Source organism: Haliaeetus albicilla, chromosome Z (assembly GCF_947461875.1).
Source record: "Haliaeetus albicilla chromosome Z, bHalAlb1.1, whole genome shotgun sequence".
NCBI lineage: Eukaryota > Metazoa > Chordata > Aves > Accipitriformes > Accipitridae > Haliaeetus > Haliaeetus albicilla.
Window position 1 is genome coordinate 12978119 of NC_091516.1, and position 27011 is coordinate 13005129.

Genomic DNA, 27011 nt, shown 5'->3' on the forward strand with positions numbered 1-27011 from the left:
GCGTGGCCAGGCGCAGGGCAGTGGGAGGGGAGGAGGGCAGGAGGGGGAAGGCCTCTGGTGTGTTCCTCTTCGAGTGTGAAGAAGCCTTCAAACTAGTTGGGCTGCTGCTGAAGCTGCAGCTTTGGGGTTATATGCAGGCCTCTTTCTTCTACCACATGCTGGTGCAAAAGGGACTACTCATCCTTTTGATCAAAGGAGGTCAGTGGATACAGGAGACTCTAAGATGTATGTGAGTTTCAGGAACAGATCTCAGTGTTGGCTGCCTGTAAAGGCCATGACATGACTGATATCATGAAACCAGCCTTGCTCCACTTTAGATCAAAGCTTTGCAGTCTGCTCCCCATCTTATTTCTGCTTCCAGATAATTGGGGACAAGCACAGCAGGATGCTGTCTGTCTGACACATCTAAATAAATTCTTAATGCGGAGATTCCTCTTCAAAGCATTCCCCCTTCACCCTCCCCAGCAGTTATGTTTTGCAGATGGAAGGAAGCCATTTTGTTTTCACAACTTCTGTCGTTACCGTTTGATTCTCCCTTGGGTATCTCTTTTTCCAGGATTACAGTAGCAGTAATGTTAGTTTTTGAAAGAGGAAAACAAGCTGGTCTGTTCCTGGAAATCGAAGTAGTGCTTTATGCAACAAGGAGAGCCGTGGTGCTGTGGCCCTTCTACGTAGGACTCTGGATTGAGGAGTGACTGGGAGACGTGGCGCTGGCCATGCTGAGGTGGGCGTTTCCAGGTTCAAGGCCATGCCCTAGAAAAACATTAATGGAAGAGACAGTTGTTGGCAGCGAGAAGTAAGTGATATCACAGAAACAGCCTAGCTCCTCCCGAGACCTATCAAAATACTTGCTGTTTTGCAGAGACGTACTCAGTGGTTGAGTTACTTATCTGGTGACTGTGGATGTCTCCCTTCCGCATCTTTATCTGCTGTGGGGACCATCTGCTTCTGCATCTGTTGGTGGTAGAGAGCAACTTCTGTTTGAAGGCATCTTCCTGATTCAGTTCAGGTGAAGGGCATTCGTGGGTCTGCTCCATTTACCTGCCACTCACTGAGGTGTCACACTGCTCCTGCCTACATGAATAGCTGGCACGTGGTGGTGAGTACGTCAATACTTGTTATGAAAGCTGCAGTTATTCCTGACCTGCAGAGAGATTCCCCTGTGCAAGGGGAATCAAAGTTTCCTGTTGCTTTGTGAACTGTCCACACACTTCTTGTGTTTACATGAAGGAAGATGGACTGGTGCTTGTGTGACAGTGCCAGCAGGCAGAGTGGCTCTCACAGCCGGGTGGAAGTATGTAGCGCATCATGAGTCTTGCCAATGAGTTTGTGATAAGTCTGTTTGCATCTGGAAACCACTAATGATAATCCCTTTCTGCCAGCCAGCATGTGAGGACACAGTGGGAAGTGGTGGGGGGTTTTGCCCTTTTTTTATTAGTTTGTTTGTTTTTTAAGGCTGTGTTTGGATAAGATTTTTGAAATTTTTCCCATCATTTCAGTGGTCACCCGTAATGGAACAAAAGATAGGACTGAGAGAGTGGCCCTGACACTGTTTTTGTACATTTGTGGTTGGAGAACTTGTTTGGTTTGTTAAACAAAACAACAGAGGCTTTGCAAATGCACCTTGGCAGAGGCAGTTTCCTGGTGAATAGCAGGCTTCCATCTGGGTTTGTGTGGATTTAAAAGGAGTGTTTGGATGATGTGGTACATTGCTGAGCTAGGCTTCAGAAAGATGTCAACAAGTGTTGTACTGGTTTATGTAAAGTCCAGCAGTTAAATACTGTGTTAAACATGTGGAGCATAACCTTAATGACTTTTTATGAGAGTTTTGGGCAAAAGTATGATGATATTATACTGATGATATTAACATACACAAGAAAAGTATTCTTTGTAAGATCCCAGCATTAAATGGTTCCTTAAGGTACAAATATTATTCCAGCCCTACAGTTTATAGATTGTGACTTCATTTCTCCCAACACTATATTAAAATGTCTTGCTGTATCTTGAGATCTACTGCATCTCCACTGGGAGATTTTATTTGAATTTGAGAACTTTCCTAGGAAAAATAAATGTTTCTAAATCATTAAACTATTCCTTGTAACTGTCATGGCCATTCACTGTCTTCTATTAATTTGAAAACTGTTCCTTCTTCATTGTAATATCACTATTGAGTCTTTTAAGGAACTTTCTGCCCTGAACAGTTGTACAACTTGAGTAAGGATCTAGTTGTCTGTCAAGTGCTAATTCAGTATTGTGCACTTTTCTTTTTCAGTGTTGGTCCTTACTTACTGCAGCTATTATCAGTATATCTAATTTCTGAGGGAACATAGGAGAGGGAGAAAAGTGGAGGGGAAAAGAGCAGACGAAGGAGGGATGATGCTCATTTACAGTGTGCTGTATGTCCACACTGGAAGACTTTCTCCACTATGCTTCCTGGAGGCACAGGTCCCATTCTAAGGCATCTGTGGACCTTGAAGTAAGGAAAAAGGAAAACTGTAATGTTTACTTGAAACTTTATTTTCTTTAAAGGATATATTTGCAACAACTAAGTTAGCTTAGTTAATCTTGCTAAAAAGTGGAAATTGACCTTCTAGAGTTTGAATTTGTTACTAGGTAGATCATAGCCTGTTTTGCAGAATGAGAAACTAATTGAAGTATGCTTAAAATAATCTGCTATTTAGGAAAGTGTCTCTTACTGGAAAATACAGGGCTTATGTAATGTAATACAGCTTCACAAAAAGCTAGTCCTGGTTTCAGCTAGGACAGAGTTAATTTTCTTCTTAGTAGCTGGTACACTGTGTTTTGGATTTAGGGTGAGAATAATGTTGATAACACACTGATGTTTTAGTTGTTGTTAAGTAGTGCTTATTCTAAGTTAAGGATTTTTCAGTTTTTCATGCTCTGCCAGCAAGCAGGTGTTCAAGATGTTGGGAGGGATCATGGTCAGGACAGCTGACCTGAACTAGCCAAAGGGATATTCCATGCCATAGAATGTCATGTTCAGTATATAAACTGGAGGGAGTTGGCTGGGAGGGGCCGACTGGTGCTCAGGCATCAGTCAGTGGGTGGTGAGCAATTGCATTGTGCATCACTTGTCTTTTTTTGTTTCTGTTTTGTTGTTTTTGTTTTTTTTTTAATTTTTATTTTATTTTATTCCTTTCCATTACAATTATTATTATTATATTTTATTATTTTTAATTTTTTTATTATTGTTGTTAGTATTACATTCTATTTTACTTTAGTTATGAAATTGTTCTATCTCAACCCATGAGTTTTAATTTTTTTTTTTTTCTGATTCTCCTCCCTATCCCACTGGGAGGGGGAGAGTGAGTGAGTGGCTGCATGGTACCTAGTTGCTGACTGGGCTTAAAACATAGCAATGAGGAAAGTGACCAACCATATTAACAGATTGGATACAAGTGAAAAGCAGGTATTTCAGATTCAGTTTTCCTTTGTGGCAGGTTTAACTCTTGTTCCATTGCTTAACTGCAAAGAATTTGATTCGCTGTTACCTTTTGACTTTTCTAACTGCACTCTTACCCCTGCTTAATCTGTGCTGTCTGTGGCTTCAGGCTATTCCAGGCTTCAACACAGATGAGAAAGCAAACAACCCCTGCCATCCAAAACCAAACTAAAACAAAGCCCCTCTAAAAGAGTTTTCATTGCCTTTTTTTCCCCTGCTGTGACATACATACTCTGTCTTGGAATTTGAGATATTCTTTATTCAAGTTTTATATACTGTTCCTAGCCAGCAAACTTCAAAGGACTAAGAATTAATGCATGATTAATTGCCTTTGCTAGTTAGGTGGGACTGAACTATATCTTTATGGGATGTCAAAAGAAAAATGAGTTTACTTTACGGTTTCAAAAAGGGGAATGATTTTGGTAAGGGAGAACTTTACATCCAGTGCCTGGAAAGTTTCCAGAAATATTTGGGAGGCACAGATAAATTTCTGAAGCGAAAGCTTGGAATTCAAATGTTGTATAAAGCATACTTCCTATCTGTAATACACGTATACTTCGTCTTTTGAGCATTTTATTCTTGCTCCTTCCCAAGCTTCTTTATTTTCTTTCCTTTCCTGGACCATCACTGTTCTCTGTCTTTGTGGTCCTTTAAAAGAGGAAATGTGGGTGATAGTGTTCTTCAGCAAAAACTGGTGAGGTTTTTACAGGGTAACATGTCAGCCTTCATCTTGTAAAGTTATGTCATGTTGAGAGTCTTTTGCTTAATTTGGGATTTGCTTAGTTTTAAATCCCAACAATGACTTCTGAAGGTACTCCAGGGTGTATGTTTTCAGGGTGCCCTCAGTTACTAGCAGTCAATCTTGGTTTAGAAGCTTATTCTCAATGGGGCAAACTTTACAGTAGGGAACAGGACACTGGCACTATCTTGTTGTTTAAAAAGAGCCATTTGTTTACTTCTGGAAAATGTGAGAACTGTGACAGAACACAGAGCCAGTGTTGCAAATTTGCTGTAATCAAAACCCAATGAGACTCATTGTTAGGAAAAAAAACCACGCCAAACGTATACTACTGAAATAAAGTTTTACAGATGGGCCTGGTGACATTATTTTTAGACATGTAAATTGGTTGAGTGTTATCAGTAACACTTTCTTTTACTTGTACTGCAACCAATACTTTGCCAATTTTTCTGCTGAGCCACTTAAAGACTACATTAGGGTGTTTTACAGATAATTATTTTTCTGTCTAGAACTTCTGTTTTCAAGATCTACAAATATGAAATAAATCATTAAAAAAATAAAAATTGATTTTTTTCAACAGTAGAGAAGCAATGCAGTATGCTGTCTGTTAAACAGATTTATGGAGAAGATCATTGGAGGCTGCTGAGCATAGCTCTAGAAAATCATTATACAAATATAAGCACAGTCTTTTTCAAGCTTTATGGATCACCTACTTTTAAAATAGGCCCCAAGAGTAGAAAAATTGCAGATTAAGGAGTAGTGTACTCTGTGCTTCTGTGTCTCGAGTTCTGATTTTCCCAAAGCTCTGTAGAGATTACAAGCAGTAAACTGACAGTATTTTGCTATGGTTGCTATGAACAAATGAGGAATTTGAAAATACAGAAACAAGAAAGCAGCAATTGATCCTGGTGTTAAACAGGAACATCTGCCTGGAGTTTCAAAGGCAGCTAGCTATCAGCTAAGGCAGATTTTCTGGCTGGCTGTGTAAGGATTGTGTGAGCTTGTTGTGTCTATATTGAAGCTACTATTGTTCTCCTGCTGTGAAATGACAGATGGTTGTGTCTATCCTGAGAAATCTGCGACTTTTGGCTGACTTGTGCTTTCCGAATTCATGCATAATAGAGCTTGCTCTAGTCCTTCAAGACGGAAGAAAAACAAAAATAAAAAAAAAAACCCAACACAAATGAAACATATGGTGCCAGGTTGTATTGTGAAATCAAAAGTATTCCTTTCTTCTTTTTGAAGACAGATAGGTTATTTTTCTGAAGGGGAGCTATCAGCTTTTGTTTTATTTTTGTAAGGTTGTTACATATCCACTTCATGTGTATGTACATAGTTTGCTTTGCCTTAGATAAAAGAAGTTATGGTGCTATTCTAGAGTACTCACATAGACAACCAGTACTAAAACTGGGATCTTGAAAAAATTAATGATGAAGGAGAATGAATTTATTGAGATGTTGGGAGGGGAAGGTGTATAATCCACATGAATTAACATGTCATTAGAAACATGTTGATTAGTTTTCTAATGACCTGAGTTTGCTTTACTTCATATGTAGCATAAATGTATGTTAACTGGGGTAATAAATACATTTTATGTATTTGAAAACAGGGTTTGTCTGGCAAAATCTTATTAAAAACATTCATCTCTATTCAGCTCAGATACATGCTTTTTTGTCTTTAACTAAATGATACTAGCATTAAAAAGGAGAAGGAATTAGCACTGGTTTTGTAACGTCTATGGGAAAAGTACTACTGAATTCTTTGGGATCACTGTCATGAAGTAAAACTAGATGCCAATGCTCACTCTTCAGTTTGCTGTTGTTTAGTTCAAACACTGGCATTTTTGCTTCTGTGATGTTCCCTCTGCAAGTTTGTGAATTGTTAAGGTCTGCTAAGGCAATCTGTTAGTCAAGTATGCACCACTGTAATTGTTTAAACTGGGAGCTAGAAACCATCCTTCTAGAGTGAAGCGTCTGTTAAACAAATACATAATGAAGAGCTATATATTGTAGAAGGGGAAAACATGGAATGGGCTGTGGGTCAAGGCACCATTTTTCTTTTCTGGGATGTTTTGTTGCCATGTGAATAGTAGGTGCATATTTTAAAATTACTAGAAAGACTGCTATTAATTTAGTTAAATATTTGGCTTGCCTTTCCTCATGCTGTGCTTCAGACAGGTGTGTTACAGCTCATCCCTGTGTTACCTTTGGTTCTGTACAGAATAGTTGAAGGAAACAGATGAAGCAGTGTGACGTGTATCTATTACGCAGACACACCTGGACACACAATGACGTATCAGTGGAAGCACATTGGTCCTGAACAAAGGATCAGTCAGAGTCAGCCAGTCAGTATGTCTCTCTTTTTGTTAAACTAGTAAGACACTGTCCAATCTAATTAATTCAACTGCCACGTTCTGTGAAAAGTGATTTCTTTCTGCTAGTACATAACTTTATAAATCAAGAAGAATTTGTTGAATTCAGTACAGTGTATTTGAAGTCCAGTATAGGTATTATGACCTTGATCCTGTTCACTAAAATCTTGATTCTAATCCCAATGGGATTCCTGCTTACCTAAATTGATGTTTGCCAGTGTGGATCAAGAGTCCTTGACAGTTGTGTTTCTGAATGACTCTAAGATGTCATGGTAAAGGCATTGTTGACTTCAGCCAAGTCTTTGTTGAACAATAAGGTATAAATACTTACTGCTAGCAAAAACTATTTCAAATTCTGAATTTAATTCATGAAATGTGGACATTTGTCTGGAGTAAGGGATAAGAAATGTGCTGATCCAATCCTCCTTCATCCATGTATATTATTGTGGTTCTCTCTAGTATGCTAGGATTCAGTTCAGTTCTTCTAACTGGGTTTTGCATAGGTCTTTTAGCAGCTGTAGCATTCTACTGTCTGATGAGATACATCACTGTATTGCCAGCATACATAAGATGTGAGACCTTGGACTTTCTTGAGTCCCATATATGCATTGAACACAACAAACTTAAATTGTGCAGTAACTGCACAAGTACTATCACAGGCCCCAGGCTGATCAAGCTGAAAGTATGGATATCTTACTGATGAAAGGGTACTGGTAAAGGGAGTGACTCTAGGATTGTACTTTCTGGGCTACAGGTAGGTTTGAAGCTACAATACATGTGTTAACCTAACTCAGCATTTGTAGTGGCAGCTAGCATTGATGGAAAATGGAACCGTCGTGCATAAATGCCAGAAATTATCCGTGTTGAGTAAATGGGGGACAGTTTTCAATGGCTGCCTCTTGCTCTTGGTTTTCTTTCTCTTTAAAAACTTCCTTCTCTTTAATTTTTCTTCTGTTAATTAAAAAAAAAAAAAGAGAGAGAAGCACCTTTTGACATGCCTTGAAGGCTAAACAGGTTAGTGTGACCAATATTTAAATGAGTGCACATATGGTAGGGTTGTTTCTGGCAATACTGACAAGCTGCTTTAACTGATTAGTGCGTAACAACACATATTAGTGGAGTAATGCCTTCTTCATGTGTTGAATCCAGTGTTCAGCCTACCTTCCAGGTAACCTGACACTTCCATTTATTTCAAGGCAGGTACAGAAAAAAAGATTGCCTTCTTGCTATTCCTGCTGCGTTCTCTGTGTCCTGACAGGCTGTCAGAATGGCTTGTGTCTTTTCTGTCCCTGACAGGGTGAGCTGCTTCCCAGTCTCAGGGAGAATTTCTTAACCACAGGTCTTTTTAGGCACTCGCATTTTGGGAAACTTGGCAGGAAAGAGACAGTGCTGACTATAATTAGAGCTAACAGGGGACTTGCATTAGCACAATAGCCTCCTGCTATAGCAATAAGGGGTGCCTCAGACTGGAACGATGGAGACACTGGCTTCCTGTGCTTTCCCAGCGGTGCAGCTGAAGGCAACACCGGAGGAGGCCCCTGCTTACCAAATCTGTCTGAAGGGGTTTACTAAGTTGTTCAGAAGTGCGTTGTTAAACATCTGTTGAACCAGTCTGTTTTATTGCCTCTCAACATGTATTTGAAGGTAAGCAATAAGGTTAGTGTCTCAGGCTATTTTTTTCCTACGATCTTTATTTTTTAATTTTTTTTAAACATGTGAACTACTGATATCCCCTCAGGCAGCAAACTAGGGAAAGTCTTTTATGTAGATGGTGAGGAGTCACCCTTAGTATAAGTCCACTTTTCATCATTTTCCTCTCTGTCCTCTCCAGAGACCTCAGCATACTATTTAAGCTCCTGTGTAATTAACTTACCTTGGTGTTTCACCGATTTTAATAGCTTAGTGTGCTTAGGTAAGAACTGGGAGGTTGCTAAACTGAAAAGTCAGCATTATCCTTCTCTTTGTCAGGGACTCTTTAGTCTGACTCTTTGGAGAGTCTTTGGGAGGACAGAAGGAGATTCTTTAGAGGACTGGGGAAGAGCAAATGTAAAAACTATGCTGCTTACTTATTTCTTTCTATATATACATTTTTTTTTTAAAGGTGCTGGGGAGAATGAAGTGAATTGTAAGCCAGTCAATAAAACCTTAAAGAGGAAAGGAATTATAAGCTCGTCAATGAAACCTTAATCCCCACACATTCTTTTAACAAGTTATTAAACTGTTGCTTTATAAGCCCCTCTGGGATAATAAAATTGATAAGCAACCAGTATAAATTTGTCAAGAATAAACTGTCAGACAATTTTAATTTCCTTCTGCTTGGCTAGCCTAGTAGATAAAAGATGAGTGGTAGATGGATGAGGTATCTTGACTTCATTATTTTTCTCATGCAGTGACTGCATGTGATATTCTTGACTACCTCACACATCATTCATGTAAAATGGCTGGGGAACTCCATATGAAATGGCTGTAAAGTGAACACACAGGTTGTTGAGAAAAAGTCTCCAAGTGTTGTTAATGGCTCACTGACAGCTGAGAGGGCATTTCTGATAAGTCCAGTGTATCTTCTGTTTGGTTTTGTTCTGTATTTTTATTAGGCACTTGGCTAGTAGAATACAGAAAATGTATTTGTGGACAGTAGCAAGCTAGGATGTTGCATTAGCATGTTGTAATTCAAGATGACTTTGGAGTGATGATGGTAAATGACTTTCAAAGTATGGTCTGCAGACCCTTTGAATCCACTGGTTGCTTATAAGGAGTCATGAAGGGTAACTAACAAAAGCAAGCCTATTATCAGCAGGCCTAAATTCACTACACAGACTCCTATGCCTCAACTGGAAAATTTAGAGGGATTCCCATGTGGGAGAAAAGTTGGTTGAAGAGGAGTTGTTTTGACAATTTGGAGAAACAGTCCAAACACAATGAGTTGAAATTCCAAAAGGTTAAGCACAACTTACTATGTTTTGCATACATGTGGAAAGAGGAATAAAAAGCTAAAGTAGTCTAGCCAACGAAAACCTGGGGTTTATAGTTGAAGGACAAATATAATCTGAGATGTATGAAAAAGGAATGTCACACATAAGGGGACATAGCTGTTACTCTCTGCTTAGCACTAATGAGATCTTGGGTAGAGGACTGTGTATAGCAGCTTTGATAAAGTGCTTTGATAATATGACCTGCAAGAAAATTTTGAAGGAAGTGACTGTTCGTTTCATATGAAAAAAATTAGGGTTGTGGGAGAGGCGTCTCATGAGGATTGAAAAGATTCATAGGAGATACTGTCTTCCATTAGAGGAGGGCACAACAAAAAGTAGTATGACTTGGTATGAATAGTAGAAAAATAAGAACTCTCTTAGGTATGCAAGTGTCAGTGGCAGCTGCCTAGTACCCTGCATCTATTACGTGATTAAGCCCTCTACATATTCTCAGTAACTTGTTTGTGTGCATAGTTAGGTACTAAAATAGATGATTAGAGATGTTGGGGACTAGATTTTGACATTAGAGGTTTCCAGAGACAGGTTAGACACAAAAATGTCTCAAGGAGGATCTAACTATACTTGTTTATATCTCATAGTAGGAATTAGATAAGATGATCTTTTGAAGTCTCCTGTAATTCCTCCTATAGTTTACAAGTATAGGAACAACTTGAGTTAAGGGAAACTTAACAGGCTCTTGAAACAAGGTGTAGCTCCACAGGAATGAGCGTTCATGTGGAAAATCTTATGCCAGAGAGCAGTAAGGTGGTATATTTTTTCACTGGACTTGCGTGTGACCAGAACCAATAGGAAGATATTAGTAATCATGGGAGTAGAGTTAACTCTGTCTAAAGAAGACAGAGGCATTCTCAGCCATTTGGACCAATCTGTAAGTTTTGTTTCCCCTTCACTTTCCTTAATAACAAAAGTAGTTTTGCCAAAACTGTTGTCCACTTGATTTCGTTTTTGTTTACTAGAAGGAATGGCTTTCCACATGTCACCTAACTGGGGATCAGGGAATCTCAGTTGCTACAGGCATCCAAGTCATGCTAGTTTTCCAGGCTGAAGTACTATTGTCATTCCTGATGGCTATTGGGCATAGCAGCAAATAGAATTTGGGCAGCAAATTCTGTCCAAAAGAACCAAATCCTATTTCATGACAAACAGGTGATGACAAAATTAAATCTTGGTCTGTTTGTTGTTTTCCCCATGGAAAGGATATCAGATTTAATATCACCCTCATTTTTAGAAAAAGTTGTGAAAAATTCCTCTGTACCTGATTCTTCTTGCATTATCACTTAAGCGATATGTACCATGACACTAAAAAGCCAACAAACAAGCAAACCCCCAAAACACCCCACTCCTGTGTAGCTGGATTTGATTGGCAAGTTTACAGACTTCCAGATAAATCTGGAGGGATTGTAGATCATGATGGAAATTTAATAGTTAACCAAAAGAAAAGTAACATTTAAGACACAAAGGGAACAGACATCTTGGCCTAAATGACATCTTACTCCTTATACTGGGCAGGATCTATGTACTGTGCTGGGGCATTCCTCAGATACAGGGTCCACGTGTCCAGTCTTAGTTTCCACTGAATTAGAAAAGCTTTTAAAAAGTGGACCAACATTTAACCTTTTTGTAGAATACAGCCTTGGATTTTAAATCTGGTTGTACCAATTAGGTTTTCCTGTTTGAGAGTTGGCCATGGATCATGGCTTGTTTCCCAGTAGCAAATGAAATCACACATATAAGAGAGGTAAAATAACTTTTCTCATTTGTAGTTTTTGTTTCTCACAATAATTACACATGACTCTGCCCAAATCTGTTGTATCTTACATTATATCATACTGTTTGCAGAAATGGTGATTAATGCTGTTTGTGAACTAGGAGGGGAGTTAAGAGTCTAATGTCTGCATATATTTTGTGCCTGTTGGTTTGTCTGCCTTCATCTGATATTTGGCATGTCTTCCAGTATTTCATGAGAAGAATAGCCATGTTCTGGTCAGGCCAAGTGTCCGTTTAGTTCCGTACTCTCTCCAAAGGCAGCTAGTAAAGATGCTTGGGGAGAAAAATGTAAGAAGTGCATGAAGTGCATATATAGTGATTCTTTCCCATGGTTAGGTCCCTTAATTAGTGGTTTAGGGACCTCCTTAGCTAAAGGTTGCACCCAAGCATTTGTGTTTTAAATAACCAGCGGTGCGTCTGTCATTCAAGAATTTAGTTCTTTTTTGAGTCCATTTGTGCTTTATGTGTGTCCAATGTCTTGCTGCAATGATTCCATAATTCAAGTATAAATTGTAAAGAAAAAGCATTTCCTAAAAGATGTTACAGATCTACCATTTAGTGAGCTGCCCACTAGTTTTTGTTGTGAGAAATGGTTCCCTGTTGACTTTTCCACACTTCAATCATTCTACTAGTGCCTGTGCTCTTCTTGGTGATTTTTCTTCTTTGCTGAAGACTTCCAGTTGGTTTGGTCGTGGAAGGTTTGACAGTGCTCTGATGGAAGAGTCAGTCTCACAACACTGTGAAAGCACTGCCATCCACTTTGTGGCCAAGGCACTGAATTTTTTTACTTTACTACCAGTAAAACTGAGCTAAGATTTCTTTAATTAACCAAGGTTCTGTGAAGACTGCTTAGTGCCTACGTTCATATATTGTGGGTTAGATGACATGTATAAATTAAGGAGGAACCAAATGTAGTTCTGGAAGTGATGATAACTTCCACAAGTAGTATATTACTGAAGTTTCTCCCTTTGTATGCTGTACATAGTCATTAATGGTTGCTACTATTATTTGATGAAAGATATTTCCACATGCATTTTTGTTGCTAAAAGCACCTGTAATAGCTCTATTTTTATGGTTTCTCCTTTTATTTTTATATGCAAATATGAGAACAATGAAGGCAATCTTATTATAGCATCTTACTTTGTTTCAAAAACATGTTGATGAGCAGCTGGTGAGGCTGAGAAACAAGATGTCATGTAAATTTTCAGTTAAATAGGAACAAAATTACTTTAGAATTTAAAATAACAAACACTTGGGTTTTGTTCCAAAGAAAATCATCCATTTACTCGATTGTGTATTGGATCTGAACTGTGACCCAATCTGTTGAGCCTGTAAGTGGATTCTTTCCACGTGCCCTGGCAGTCCAGTTGTGCCTCTCTCTTTGCCCATCAGCCAACCATATGTGCCTGTCTATGGTTTTATCAAATGCTCTGTTACTCATCTTTTGGCTATGGTGCACCTTTATGGCCTTGCACAAAAGAGTGAGGGTATATTTGGCATATAGTAGTGGAAAGGACAGTATGGTTATAGTGTTGTGGCAGGTTTGGGACATGTACTAGGGCTATGTGATGCAGAGGATTAGGGAGCAGTGAGTAGTGGGAAGGGCTGGGCATTGCAGTGCTGCTAAATGTGAGCATGTTGAGCATGAGGTCGTGGGTGGTGGTAGGAAGTTCAGCAGAGAGGCTGGTGGGGATGTGGTCCATGTGGCCTGGCAAAGAAGTGTCCGAGTCCTGTTCAGTTGTTCACTTCTGTATTAGGAGGAAATGGCATCATTCTGTGGTATTAGGGGCTAAGGAGTGTGCATAGCATGTAGCCCTTCCTGCCAGTGTCTTCTGTACAGCCTTGTCACAACACGTTGTCCTCCCCTAGCTGTTAGGTTTCTGGGCTGGGATCTGTAGGTGCTTCTTTCTCTATGTGTGTTTTTTTGCTCAGTTGATTGATTTCAGCCATCAACAGAAAGGTAGACTTCTCAAAGCTAACAGGGTACCTCTACTTTACAAAAATAGGTGGCCAGTTGGAGAAGGGACTGTAAAACATCCTATCAGAAGTCTTGATCAATTGTGAAGCACAAATCTGGCAAAAATAAGCTTCATTTGTAGGAAAGCTCATGGAAGTACTTGTTTTAATTAGTTTTCCATAGCTGAGGAATTCTTTACCGTATAAGGGTTTATTTCAGATGAAAGTTTTCCATTAGCAGACAAACACTATAAATTTTAATTAAAATAATTCAGACTTCACTCCTTCAAAAGTTGATGAAATCTCTCTCTTTATTTTGTGTGATTTCTTCATATATTGTAATAGGAGCCTTAGTGGTGAGGATTGGATACATGACTTGTCTGTCCTTACCGCTTGCTAGGTTGCATGGAGGATACTATATATACATGCAGTTTGCAGCTCTATGCTGGAAGTTGAAAGTTTGTGCTAGACCATGTCATTGTCTACTATGTGTTATTTGGAGCTACATACCTAGAAGAACTTGAACTGGGGAAGGACCCTGCTGGAGAGCAGAATAAAGATCGGGTTGGCAAGCAAAAGTTGGGGCTGATATGTGGCCTACAATGAAATACCAAACTTAAGAGAAAATGTTTTATGGGTTTTTCCTCTGCACATTTATCAATGTTGTTTTGAGTTACAAAAGTCAAAAGCAAACCACAGGTTTTGGCAGGTAGGCTTTCTAGCCCAGTGATCATAAATGATGACTTAAAACATGTTTTTTAAAATAAATTGCTTGTACTATTATCTAATAACTCATACTATGTTTAAGTTAGGTTATTACAATCCCTTGGCTCTTCTCTATTTTAAAGTGTAAAATGTCCCTTTTCTTTAGAAACAGAGAATTCTGACTGGCAAGGTTTATAAGCCCAATACATCAAATTTAGTGTAGAATTAAAACTGTATTTAGTGTTTCAAAATTAAATTGTTCTATAGTAGCCAGTAATAGCTTAAAGTTATTCCCACTGACACAAGCAGGAGCAGTTGAATTAAACCAGTGTTCAGCACTTTTAAAAAACTTGCTTAGAATATATAACATTTTTGTTGTTGCTTTAGTGATATTTTTTTTTCTTTCATAGCCAAGTGATTTCATATTATAATCTTAGATTTTCTTTGCTGTTGATAAATACCAGTCAAAGAGCAGTGGTTTGGGTGGGGGGGTTCTTTGTAGCCTTGTTTCTAGGCGTCGTTCCAAAGTACACAGCTAAAATGCCTTATAGGTTTTGTTTAGAGCAGGGCTTTTAATGCAGAGATCACCACTGAGTATTTTTGATGCAGTTTTGCAAATACTTCATTCTTGTTTTTTCCTTCAAACTCAACATTACATTTCAGTGGTGGAGTGTGGCTGTTAAAAATACATGTGATTGTCCTGCATGCTGCACTTTGAAGAGGACCAGAGAACTTCTCAATTTTTTCTGAACATGTGACACTTTTGGAGAAGTCTGGTAATGAGAGAAAAGGAGAGGACACAAGAATTAATTGTGTAGAAGGCTCAAGAGATCATCTTGCTGCAATGAACGTGAAACAGAGAGCTTCCTTTGGATTATTTTGGTAAGGTTGTACCCTCATCTACTCCTCAGTGCCCATGACTGAAGTTTATGATGCATGGTAGATGCCTTTAGGCGGAGAATGAGCAGCCAGTTTTTCATTAATTTGTAACAGAGAGACTGGTGGGAGCATTGTTCCATGCTGTGGAGAGCTTGTAGTGAATTCCTTCAGCATTAAGCAAGCTAAAAATAATACTCTAGAAAATGTATGCTTTAGCCAAACCCTTTGTTTTCTGAACATCCATTTGAACAGGGGTTAAAAGTATGCTATGAAAATAAAAAGAGCAAGGAGTATCCTCCCCCTTTTTATTTTAATCTTAAAGCTGTTAAGCTGTTGAATACATTTAAGTAAAGATTTTAAATTAGTAATGCTTATATAGGAGTGACTTGGGGAATTTGTCTATGTGCAATTTAAAGGTTCTGTTAGAAAACTTGTATGGTTCTGTAAGGTCTTTGTATAATTGTAACTATTTTTATGTCCCCTTCCTCCATGTTGATTCTGCAAGGGGACTGGGGTGGATGAGCTAGCCCATCTGTCTGTGAATAGATGAGTTGCTGAATCCAACGGCTCCCAGTAGGCAGAACTAAGTAAGAATTGCATGCTAGATAAAACCAGTTTCCTTAGCTGCTGTTTGGAGTCATAAAGTTTCAAGAAATTTTAATTTCCACAGGAAGGGGAACAAAGATAAGCGCCATTGGTACAGCCATTTAAAAAATGTGGTGGAATGGGGCATGGAGGGAGAGTTCCCAGCGTGGGGAGAGAGAACAACTGTTGGAGGGAGCAGAGATGTAGCTGGGGCGCCAAACACAGCTGAAGGAGGCTGGTTGCAAGGCCAAAGGAAGAATTCCAAAAAGCAAGAAGGGCATCTTGGGTACGCACGGATTTCTTTATCAGTCCTCTTATACGTTCAAGTACGGGGGGAACCAGAGGCAGCTGGTTGTCTGTATAGGCTTTAATATTGCTGTGAAAATAGAATGCATTTATATTACTTTTAAAGTAAATTTAAAAAATGTAGGTCTGTATGTCTCTTCCTTGCTTCAGAGAGCAAAGATGTTAAAATACTGGGTGAAGCTGCATAGGTGTGTTTCAGCTACTGCATCTCCTTGAGGAGCAAATGGTCCATGGCAAGGATTTTCAGGGGAAGAAACCTACCCTCCATGAAGGTTTCACACATTTCTCAGCTGGGGGAAGGCCTGGACTGGAGCTCTTTCCTGCTGATAAATGACTGCAGTATTTTTTTTTTTTTTTTTTTTGCAAAGGGGGGAAAAAAAAAAAAAAGAATTAGTTCAGTATTAAGATACTGTTCTGCTCCTCATCTGTCTGGTAACCAAATCATTAGTGCACTTGGCTGTGAAGGTGCGTTTCTGTCCTTGCTGCAAGGTGATTCAAATTGTCTCACTTCTCCTGGCCAGAGGGGCTCGAGCTGGCAGGTCACCAGCATCGGGCCACCCTCTCTGGTTCCACCAAAGCTGTGCCATTGCGTAGCTGGGAACGCAGCCCTCTTGGTGCAGGGGGGAAAGGGAGGTTGGCCCTGACCTCATTATTTAGCTCATAGTGCTCAAGGAGGAGAGTGTGGAGATCTCATCTCTCTTCCAGATACTGTTCTTACAGCCTTAAACAGTGAACAGTTGCAAACCTCTCTGTGGATCTTATCTTGATTTAAACATTTGGTTTTTGTATTTGTATTGGGGAGGACGAGGGACAGGAAATAGCTGCAAGCTGACCTAGTATCACTAATTTAACCTGGCATGTATGTGTCCCTGAAAGGGTATGCATTAGCTGCAAGTATTCTGCTTTTAAGCCAGTTTTACTTTGCTAGCCGAGTTACTTGGGGCGAAGAGTACTTTTGATATCGCTGTGGTGGGTGGTTGTGATTGCTTTTGGTGGCTGCAGTATAGTTTGTGTGTCTGAAATCATGAAGAAAGAAAATGAAAATACTAGGTGTGAGGTTAAATGGTATGACCCATAAAATGAACTCTATGCACATCAGAACATCCCAGTCAGATGGGTTTTTGTGATGTGGAGGTCTGTGAATAGAGCTGCTGTCACTCACGGGGATGACAGTCTGGCAAACATAACTCCTTAACTTTTTTTTTTTTAATACTCAGAAATAACAAAGATGCATTTATCAGAAAAACCCTTCCTTAAAATTCAAACAGGAAACAAATGGAAATTGCATTAACATTGTGTTGAACCAGGAAAATACTCTTAATTTAGAGATACCCTTTTGACTGAATACAGGAATGTATTTGTTTTGTGAAAGGGGGTAGAATTATTGAACGTAAAAGCTGTTTGGGGCAATGTAAACATATTACCCAAAACACTTAAACAAAGGAAGTGTGCCCTTCATGCCTTCCCTTAGGAATTAATGCCTTGCTTTAAGTGGTAGTAATTTACATAACCTATAAATACAATAAGTAATGTAAACAATAGGGGACTAAAGGGTTGGTTTTTTTTCTTCCTTCCTCTTTTAAGGAGTGTCTTTCATCTCTTTACTGCTTATAGCCTCCTTAGGAAAGAGACGTATTCTACTGTATTCAAAAGCACTAGGAGGAATTTCATGTTTTCTTACACTTAGGCAACAGCCTTAAATATCAGTTCCTCTGTTATTATTTATGTTAATGGTGGCTTTAAAGTCATACTTCATCACTGCATAAATATGGCACAGAAAGTTGCCATGATAGCTTTTTCATTTGTTTGTTTGCTCTGTTTTTGTTTTGTAGGAATATTAAAAATATATTTTGGCCTCATGTTTGGCATCACAGCTTTCCTGTGCAAATCTCAAAGTTGTTTTGTTTTTCCTGCTGAAAGCATTAAGCATAATTATGATCTTGTGCTGAGTTTTATAACAAGGACTTTTGTTTTATAACCTAGACAAAAGCATTCAATTAGTTTTATACAGACATTTACAAAATGGTGAATTAAAGATAAGGATTGTTGTTTCTCTTTACCTTTATGAGTAATTAAAGCATGTTCTCCCACCTCTGCTGTTTTTTTCCTTCCAATTTTATTTTTTTTTAAGAACTAGTCTGAATACTAACTAAGGACATTCCTACTTTAGACCATCTGTGCCACAAATTGAAAAATATTAGTCCAAAGATAATGTTTAAAAGAAGTTTTGAACCAGGCTGTCCTTCCATAAAGGCAGAAAAACGGGAGTCGCATCCCTAGCAGGCTAAGACAAGATTCCCAAAGAAACAGAAGTTTTTCTTAAAGCTGAAAGGGGGGGGGGGGGGGGGGGGGGAATTGCTGTCTGTGGCGAGACTGTTAGTGTGGAGGTGAGTGAGGAGTAGTTTGGCCACAGGCTCTTTAGTACTGCAGCTTAGATTTTACCTGGCTGAAAGGCATTTTTGCCTTCACATCCAGCCAGTTCATTACTATGAAGAAGCTCTTTGGCTCGTCCATGTATTGTTGGATCACTGTCCAGGTGTGAAGATCCAGAACAGCTTCCTGGTTAAATGTGGTGTTCTGTGATTACAGAGGATACACTTTTCCTTCATCTTCAAACAGTGCCTATTGGGCTGTTCATTTTTTTCACTCTTCAGTGGTTTCTTGTCTTGGCATTCAGTTCTTTGAATATGAGCAGGCATTAAACAAAACTCTAAAAAGTTCTCAATAACCAGGACTTTGCCTTTCAACCAGTAAGACCCTGGTGCTGGAGTGTTAATCATTTAATTGTTCAGTGATAGGTAGTTAATAAGATTAGATAAGTTAAAGCTTTAAATGAACTAAAAGAAATCCACTACTAATAATTTTGACTGCAATGCTATGATAAACCTGAAAGTCATAAATACTTATTTTAATGAAGAACCTACTTTTTGTAGCCTAACATTCAGCTGTGGTTTTAAATAAATGTAAATTTTCCAAGAGCTCCACAGAGCTTCTGATTATGAAGATGCAGAAAGAGGAGGTTTCTATTTTCTTTGTTTCCACAGCAGCTGCCTCTGAATTTCAGTCTTGCTAGCTGGTAATTGCAGGCAACACATTTTAACATGGCAAATGTGATATGCATCTTAATATTACTCAATAAAAGCATGAAAAAAAATACCAAGGCTATACTAAAAGCTATGCAAAGCTAAGTCACTGGCCTCACAGGTTCCTGATCCGTATTACCTTAACGTTGTCAAAAGGAATGATTGAGGCAACCAAACTGACCAGGAAGAAGCTTCCCTCATCAGGCTTTTAAAACTACATAGAAATATTTTGGAGTTTGGTTGTAGTGTGATCATGGAAACATTATATATTATTTAGGAAGAAAATGATGATTAGAGAAAATGAAGTAGCATGTAGTTAATTGATCTTTGATTCTAGTCATTAAAAAAATATTTGTTTTGGGAGCAAGATGCTTTTGATTGACTCTGCAGGAAGCCATTATGTTAGGCACAAGGTTAGAGAGCCAAGCTTAATAGCGATGTATGCTGTCATCCAAACCTGTTTATGTCTTTCATTAAAAGGAAACTATTTAGGCTGTAGAAATAAAAAAAAAAGAACTCTTGTTATAGACATATAGGCTTTTAGAAGTATTTTTAAACTTCAGAACATGCTTTACAGTTAACTATATGTGTACTATGACATGAAACTTGATATAAGAGATATTCATTAACATTAATATCTGAGAGGAATATTACACGTGCCTGGAATATACACCCAGAAATTAACAGTATTTAGTATTACTTTCTGTGGCTTTTCTTTAGTTCAGTTAGATTTTGAGTTAATCATTAGGAATCTTTCAACAGCGTACTTACAAATATACTCTCCCTAAAACCACTGTTAGCATGCGAGGTATTTTTAACAGGAATATGCAGTATTCAGAAGACAAAGAAAGGACAGGTACTGTTAATTGACTGAATTTTTTTAAGTAGCATTTCCTCTAGATGACTTGCCATATGTGGAAACTGGAACACTGTACCTGGATGCACAATCCTGAACGGATTTCGGTGGATGAACTTTTGTTTCCAGAAAAACAGAAAAAAGTTGCAGAAACTTCAGTGTTTATTCTAGTGTATTGGTATCCTTGCAGGGCATTTGGTGATTGTGAAATAATCTATCCTGCCTATGACTTGTGAAGATACATACTTTCTGTTACTGATAGTGAAAACTGTCTTCCTGTTATGTGCAGGTCACGTTTCTGATGTCCATCCTCAATGTATGATTATATGTAAACCAAGGGTTTTGTCGTATGATGAATTTATTTTCTGCTGTACTTCTGGATTGCTCTCTATAACCTGTTTCTTGCTTATGTCAAGTATTTCTGATGAATCAAAGACTGGAATTTACAAATCCCTGAGATATGTTTTTGACCTTGATTCAGAATTTGGAAGATGAAAACAGATTTAGGATCTTAACAGTGAGTGCCGTGAGAATTAAAAGGATGTTTAAGATTATTTAAAACTTGATATTATTTAAGGCTCTATATAGAAGAATAGTAGTTCTGTCTGATTTCTGGTAGCTAAAAAAAGCACTAGAGAAGTAAAAGAAATGCCTTTATTTATTCTTCTTGGTTTTTGCTCTTCTATTACTTCTTTTCATTTTTGAGAGCTATCTTTTTCTCTCACTTTGAACAGTTATATAACTGGAAGAAAACCCACTATAAACTTCTGTTTCAGAAAGGCTGTGATGAGGCTTTTTATTTTAAATAAAATTCAGGTTTTGCGTACTTGGATGCTTGGCTGATGTGTTAATGGAGACCAGTTCTAGTTTCAAAGAAAGTGAAGATGCCACTTTGCACAAGTAGGCGATTTTTAAAAGTCAGAATAGTAGCAAGCACAAAATAGTCCATTCGCAAAAAGACAAACTTAGAATAACTAGCCTTGCTGATGCTTATTTTACTGGATGGTATAATATATGTGGAAGTGTTGTTGAGTGTTTGACAAATTCCGCAGTATATGTGGTAGAATAGGATTTCCTTCTGTGTAAAGTACCTGTCTTGTTGTTTACATATGAAAAGGATGATCAGTTCAGCGTTGCGCATGAATGCTCTTTTGATCTAAATCCTTCTCCGATTTTTTTCCTCCTTATCCAGGGTATTGGTATAGAGTAAGATTAAGTTCCCAAGCCACTGTCCTCCCTCCTGTAAAGTAAAAAAAATCTCTTCTTTTTTTCTTGGTTCCTATTTTATTTTATTTCCTTAATTTTCTGTCTCTTGCTTGGTGTTCATCCTTCCTTATTTCCTTGGAGGCATTAACTAGCTGGTGTGATATTTTCAGAAGTTATGAAGGGACTGTAATATGGATTTCTTTTCTATCTCAGTATGTTAAAATCCATTTGGTGGCTCCATGTTATGGTGCTTTTCCTCCCTCCCCCACTGCTGCAAACATGAGTGGATTAATCTAGCTCAAGTGCTGTATGGAAACCCTTTCCTCTTAAGTCAAAAAAGTCGGTCCAAGTCTGTGAATTGTTTTATGAAAATACTGGATTGAGTTTCAAGCTTCGAGTCCCTGCTGATACATTAAATTGTTCACGGTATTGGCAGGGAAGAAGCAGGGGACCTTTCTTTAGCTGGATAAATAGGTAAAGTGTCAACTCCAGATGCCTTGAGAGGGAGACTTCAGACAAGCTTTTAGTGCAGTTACAGAAGGACGAAGTGGAAGAGACCCATGGGACTCCTATGCGTATTGAATTTCATTTAGCCTTTTAGTCACACTAACAGGAAAAAAACTATAGGAGTCCTTAAAGTATATATGTTTGTAGTCTTTTGGGTGTAAATATGGGGATGTTGCCTTTTTTTTTTTAATAATATGTATATATGTGTATATGCGTGCTGTAGTATTTTAGGAAATGGTGTTGGCAGAGGGTACTCAAGCCAAAATAATTAGAATTACCTGTCTTCCAGTGCCCATAGCATGTGGAAGAAAATTCAAGACTCTTCCTTGGGACATTTCGCAACATTTGAAGTAAGCAGACTCATGTGGGCCTGGTGCATTACTTGGCAACATGGATGCTCAGCTTCAGTCCTGTCCTGGCATCAGCAGGGTTGGATATGCAGGAGGGAATTTATTCATTCACCCAATCTTTCTCTGCAGACAGTTAGTGACTTGTCTAATCTTCCCTTAAGTGCAGGGAGCCTTCAGTGATTCCGTACATGAAATCATTTTAAATGAAAGAATAAAACTCAGTCATTATTTTTACAGTTCATTGATGAGTATGGCAATCATGTCTGCATAACCTGCCTACTTTTTATGAATAAATAAGGATATTTGTTGTATTTTAATCCTTAGCCAAGCAATATTACTTATCTTTTTAATGTTTCAATACCTTTAATTCAGATTTGATGGGAACATTTCTTCCAAAGCACAACGCTGTCTGATCACATGCTCTGCATTATAAATCTTCCCTTTGTGATATTCTTTAAGTTACATAACGAAATTGAAAATATATAATTATCATATACAGAGGGTCCTCTTTCTGCCTTCTGAATTATGGAATTGATTATCCTATGCATTTTAAATGGAAGCCCTAATTAAGTAATGTCAGACAGCAATTTTGCTGAGCTGAATACTTTCAGAACCTGACAGTGTCCTTTGCTGTAGAAGGCAGATTTTTTTTCCTTATCTTTACAGTTTCTTTTTACATAAATTATAGTATTTCTGTTATTTGAACTTGATTTCTTCTGCACCTTTTCTCATTTTTCACTCTATGAAGTTTCTCTGCTTCTTATTCATGTTCTTCCTCTGTTTCATCTGAGGTGACACAGTGTTTCAGGACTGGCCATCTATGCAACTACCGAGGTTTAACCGGGTTTCCACTGTTGCCAGTACCAGCATGGTGGGGAAACAGAACCGAAAATAATCACACTTCTTTTACAAATACAGTGGTTTGGTTTGGGGTGTGTGTGTGGGGAGTGGTGGTGGTTTGTTTTTTTTTTCACATTGAGCTTCTGTTGTCGTCCATGTTTCTAGTCCTAATGACTGTGGAGAAAAGTTGGAAACGCCTCTTATAATGCAAGGTAGTCACATGTCTTGGGCATCTGCAGTTTTAAGAAAACACAAAGTATTGGGAAGTTCGCAGTAACATTGTAGGAGTTGGCAGCAGCATCTGGTTTCTTTGACTGAATCATCAGTTTGGTGTGACTGAACTGAAATTTTGGCCTTTTTTTGACGTGTCCTTATAGATGACTAATTGTTACTTTAAGCTCAGAATTAAGTTAAAAAAAAAAAAAAAATTACAAAAAAGTGTTTTTCATCTACCCTGAGCCCTCCCTGTGAATTTCTTTCTCAATCACTGTAGATAATGTCACTCTTGTACTTGTTATATGTATAGGTCAAACAAAGGTCCAAGGTAATGTCATAAGGGGCCATAAATAAAATAGTTAACCAGAGGCTCATTTAACCCAGTATCTGATAACAGCCAGTGGCCTAAATAAATTACAGAGCAAACTTACACTGATGCTTTTAGTCTCCACTATGCTCTGCATCTTGAGGACTTACTGGGTCAAAGAGGGCAGTTGTTGCATTTAATGGCTGTCAGTGGATCTTTTCTTCATTAACTTGTCCCATTATTTCTTGAGCAAATGTAGAATTCAGCATCCACAGCGAACTATGGGAGATTTCCTCAGCATAACTGCATCTTGTGTGGAAAAAGTGCTTTCTTGAACCTTGTGTTCCCCAGTATGCTTTGATGCTGTCAGCAGTTGCATTAGTGATACATTAAAGAGTTGTTATCTATTCTTCCCTTCTGTGCTTATCAGCATTTTATAGAGTTCAAAAGAAAATACATCCTTATCACTGAAATGTGTGATCTGTTGAAAAGATGCTCACTCTCATACTGTAATAGCCTGGAATGTTCTCTCACAACGGCAGAGCTCCATGATGAAACCATGTATTTTCTGTGTTGTAGTTCTGTAGGATTTTGCCACTTCTGCATAATGTTTAAAAGTTACCTGGCAGGCCATAAAATGGATTTTGGCTCTCTGGGTAAACTACTGGGACATGAAATGATGACCTTTAGGAAGAAAAGCTGGATTTTGCTTTGCCATTTTAGTTATAGTGGACGACTTCTCAAGCATTTATTAATGGTTTCCATCTGAGGGCATCTGTTTTTTTTATCTTACTTAGAAAAGAAACAAAAACATTCAGCAAAAAAAGCTTCTTAGACTCATGGTGTTTTCCCCTTGCAGTTTGGGATACTATTACACATGCTTGTGATTATCTACTCTGCAAACAATTGTCAGAAAAATTCATCTGTTTTCCAAGTCCCACAGAAGAACAGATGTGGAATTAAGTTTCAAACAATGTACTCTTAATCACTTACATGTGGACACGAAACGAACTGGAGCTCAGTGGGAACTGATTGGATGCTTTGTTAGTCGAGCGTGGAGTGCAGAATTTGCATTTTTCTTATGCTTCATTCTCTGAATGGTCCTTTGAAAACAGTACTAATAAATGAACAAGAAAAGGGTCTGTTTCAGATATTTAACTCTTTCTAGAAAGCCAAAACCTCAGGGGACCACCTCAATGGAGCTGGGATATCTTATGTGTATGAATATGAAAGAGAGATTGTGTATATACGTGTAATTTTCTTCCTTTATTTGAGAGCTCTTTTGATGCTGTAAAGGATATTGGGGAGTAAAGTAGCTGCGTATCATCTGTGTGCTTTCAAAAGCAATGATTTAAACCAGCCAGCTCTGCCTGTAAGAAATTTCAAGTCAATGTTCAGTTGCCGGAATACCATAAGAAAGCAATTATGTCAGAAAATGTACTCATGTTGTGTTCTAAACCTCAGCCTTCACTGAAGAAATCACTTAAAAAGATAGTCCATACAACTAGTTTGGAAAGCTAATTTTGAGGGAGAAAAGGTTCGTATTTAGGGACTCTGGAACTTACAGCTTCAAACTTTACAGAATTATGATTTTGAATCGGTGCATTGGACAGTCACCAAGACTTAAGAAATTGTCGGATTCTTGTTCTTGGAATGAATTTCTTCATACTTGATAAGAAAACTCATGGAAACAAGGCTATGGGTAATTGTTCCCAGTGTGACTGCCCTCTCTCGTATGTGTATAGGTCTTGAAAAATAGTGCCTACTAGTAGGAATCTGCATTTTCAGTTGCTACAGAATGGAAACTGTTGTTAAAATGTGTATACATTATATACATATATACGTATAAGATTATTTTCAGTTATTCAATCCACTGTACCCTGGAAATAATTTGCCTTCCTACACCTGGAAAAAAAAGGGGGGGAGAACCTAACAAATTTGTTGCTTCTTAAATTTTGACAAACTTGATTAAACAGGCAAGATTATGTCTTGTTTCAGGGTTTATTGTGGTTCCGTGGAAGCTTTTAAATCCCCTTGGAAGTTTTAAAATTAGCTTTATTGTATTATATATACAATATGGGTTAAGAGGGCTGTGAACTCAGCTGCAGATAGTTTTTCTCTGGAAAATAATAGAGTCACCCCCAAACTTGAAATGGGGTGTGAGGAGATTAGCAGTCACACATTTTCCTGCCTTCCAAGGAGTAGGAGTGGGAGTCCTCAATCTCACTGCCTTGTTGGCTGCTCCTTAACTTCTCACTTTGCACATTCATCATTATGTTTATTCTGGGAGCAAGCAAATGGCCAATGCCAATTAAAATGTTCGTTCCTAATAAAATAGCAAAATACATTGTTTTGAGAGATGGAAAGAAGGAACTTTCAGAAATGTTTGTTATGTTCCAGAGAGATGTTGTCTCTTAGCTTGAGTGCTGGAGAGATCTGTGAAGGTTATAGCAGAGTTTATGTGTTCTTTAAAAAAATCTTTCATACGGATTTCCTGAGGCTGTTTTGCTTGTGCAGTGTGAAGCGACCAATTTCTTCCTTTTCTTTGTTTTTGGGGAGGTCTGCTTGACCTTAGTTTTTCATGTTTTGTTTCAAAATAACTTTCTTTCAAGGATATTACTTTGTTTATACACTTTGCAAAAGAAAAAAGGAGATAATAACATTCAAAATAAGCATCTTTATACCCCCATGTCTTGTTTTTTAGCCTTTGTCTAGAATGACATAAATGGCGAAGTATTTCATGTTCTTTAAACATGACTTTCTGAATGTAGTTGATGGAGGTATCTTGTGCATGATCAAGACCTTTAACAAATGCAGTTGTCTGCTGCCTTTAATAATCGAAAGCATGGGATACAGTCAGTACTTCTGGATGGGGCTCATAAAGCTCAAATGAGAAACTGCATTTTTGATGTTTAATACTTTGAGAGTATTTTAGATGGACTTAGAATGCTTGTCTTTGTTTCAACAGTGGGGTTTGGGGTGGCTTTAAGCTATTAAATACATACTTTCTGAGAGGCAATTGGAAGGTACACTAATGTACTCTAAAGTATGTAGAGATCTTTGGATGACAAGGCCCTTGTAAAGGAGTTTGCTCTCTTGTTATTGCAGGCAATCAGGTTGTATGCAAATTGTTTCATTGTGTCATCAGCCTCTGAGTTAAAACTAGAAAGGTTTCTTGCCTCTGCTTTTGTTGTTGAAAAGCTATTGGAGAATCTTGCTCTTTCAGAGGGTTTAGAAATCATCTCTTAACCTGCATCTTAAGTGTATTCACAGTCAATTCACAGTTATTTTGTTCCTGCTGCAATGTTGGCTTTTAATTTAAATATCTCTTCTTTGTCCTTGCTAATTAACTGCCTACAGTAACTGTAAGAAACAATTATACTCCATTTTTGTCACCATTTTGTTAGGCTAAAGAAGGCAAGACCTCCTGTCTTTTCTTAGCTCTCTTCCCTTGATCAGTACACTATTCCTTCTATGTTCCTAATCCAACTTGGATGTCTTTCCCTGCCCCTCACTTATGGATAATAATAATTCTTTGCAGTGTTCAAAGTAAGACCTTACTGGAGTCTTCAGCAACTGGTAATACTGTTGTCTGGGCTGATGATAACTTTTTTGATATATTCTAAGATTATACTGGCATTCATCACTCCCATATCTTGTTAGCGGTATTGCCCAACAGGCTCAAGATCAGTTCTGAGATGCTTCTGAAGATCTTCCCTCTTCTCAAAACTATATATGCATGTTAAATAACCATTCTCTAGGAATTTAAGCTACCAGTAAACTTTAAAACTCTGAATCTGGTTGAGAATGCCACCTGAACTGCAAGAAAGATATTTTTTTTTCCTAATTGCTTTACTTTAGAAAATAATTGTTTAATGAGAA

At 38.1% G+C, this 27011-nt stretch overlaps 1 protein-coding gene and 1 long non-coding RNA gene across 4 annotated transcripts in view; both read left to right on the plus strand.

Moving 5' to 3' along the window:
• LHFPL2 (LHFPL tetraspan subfamily member 2) overlaps nt 1-27011 on the plus strand; it is a 126628-nt gene that overhangs the window by 30648 nt on the left and 68969 nt on the right. The window contains exons 1-2 of one of the 3 annotated variants that reach the window (XM_069775958.1): nt 7879-8217; nt 14658-14876. The exons of the other annotated variants lie outside the window; for them this stretch is intronic. The gene's annotated coding sequence lies outside the window, so the exon portion shown is untranslated. Of the gene's footprint in view, nt 1-7878; nt 8218-14657; nt 14877-27011 lie in introns of those variants that run through there. 3 annotated transcript variants of the gene reach the window in all.
• LOC138683745 (uncharacterized) lies at nt 867-3605 on the plus strand. The gene is made up of 3 exons (XR_011323175.1): nt 867-1099; nt 1231-1410; nt 2273-3605. It is a non-coding gene; the product is annotated as an uncharacterized lncRNA (long non-coding RNA).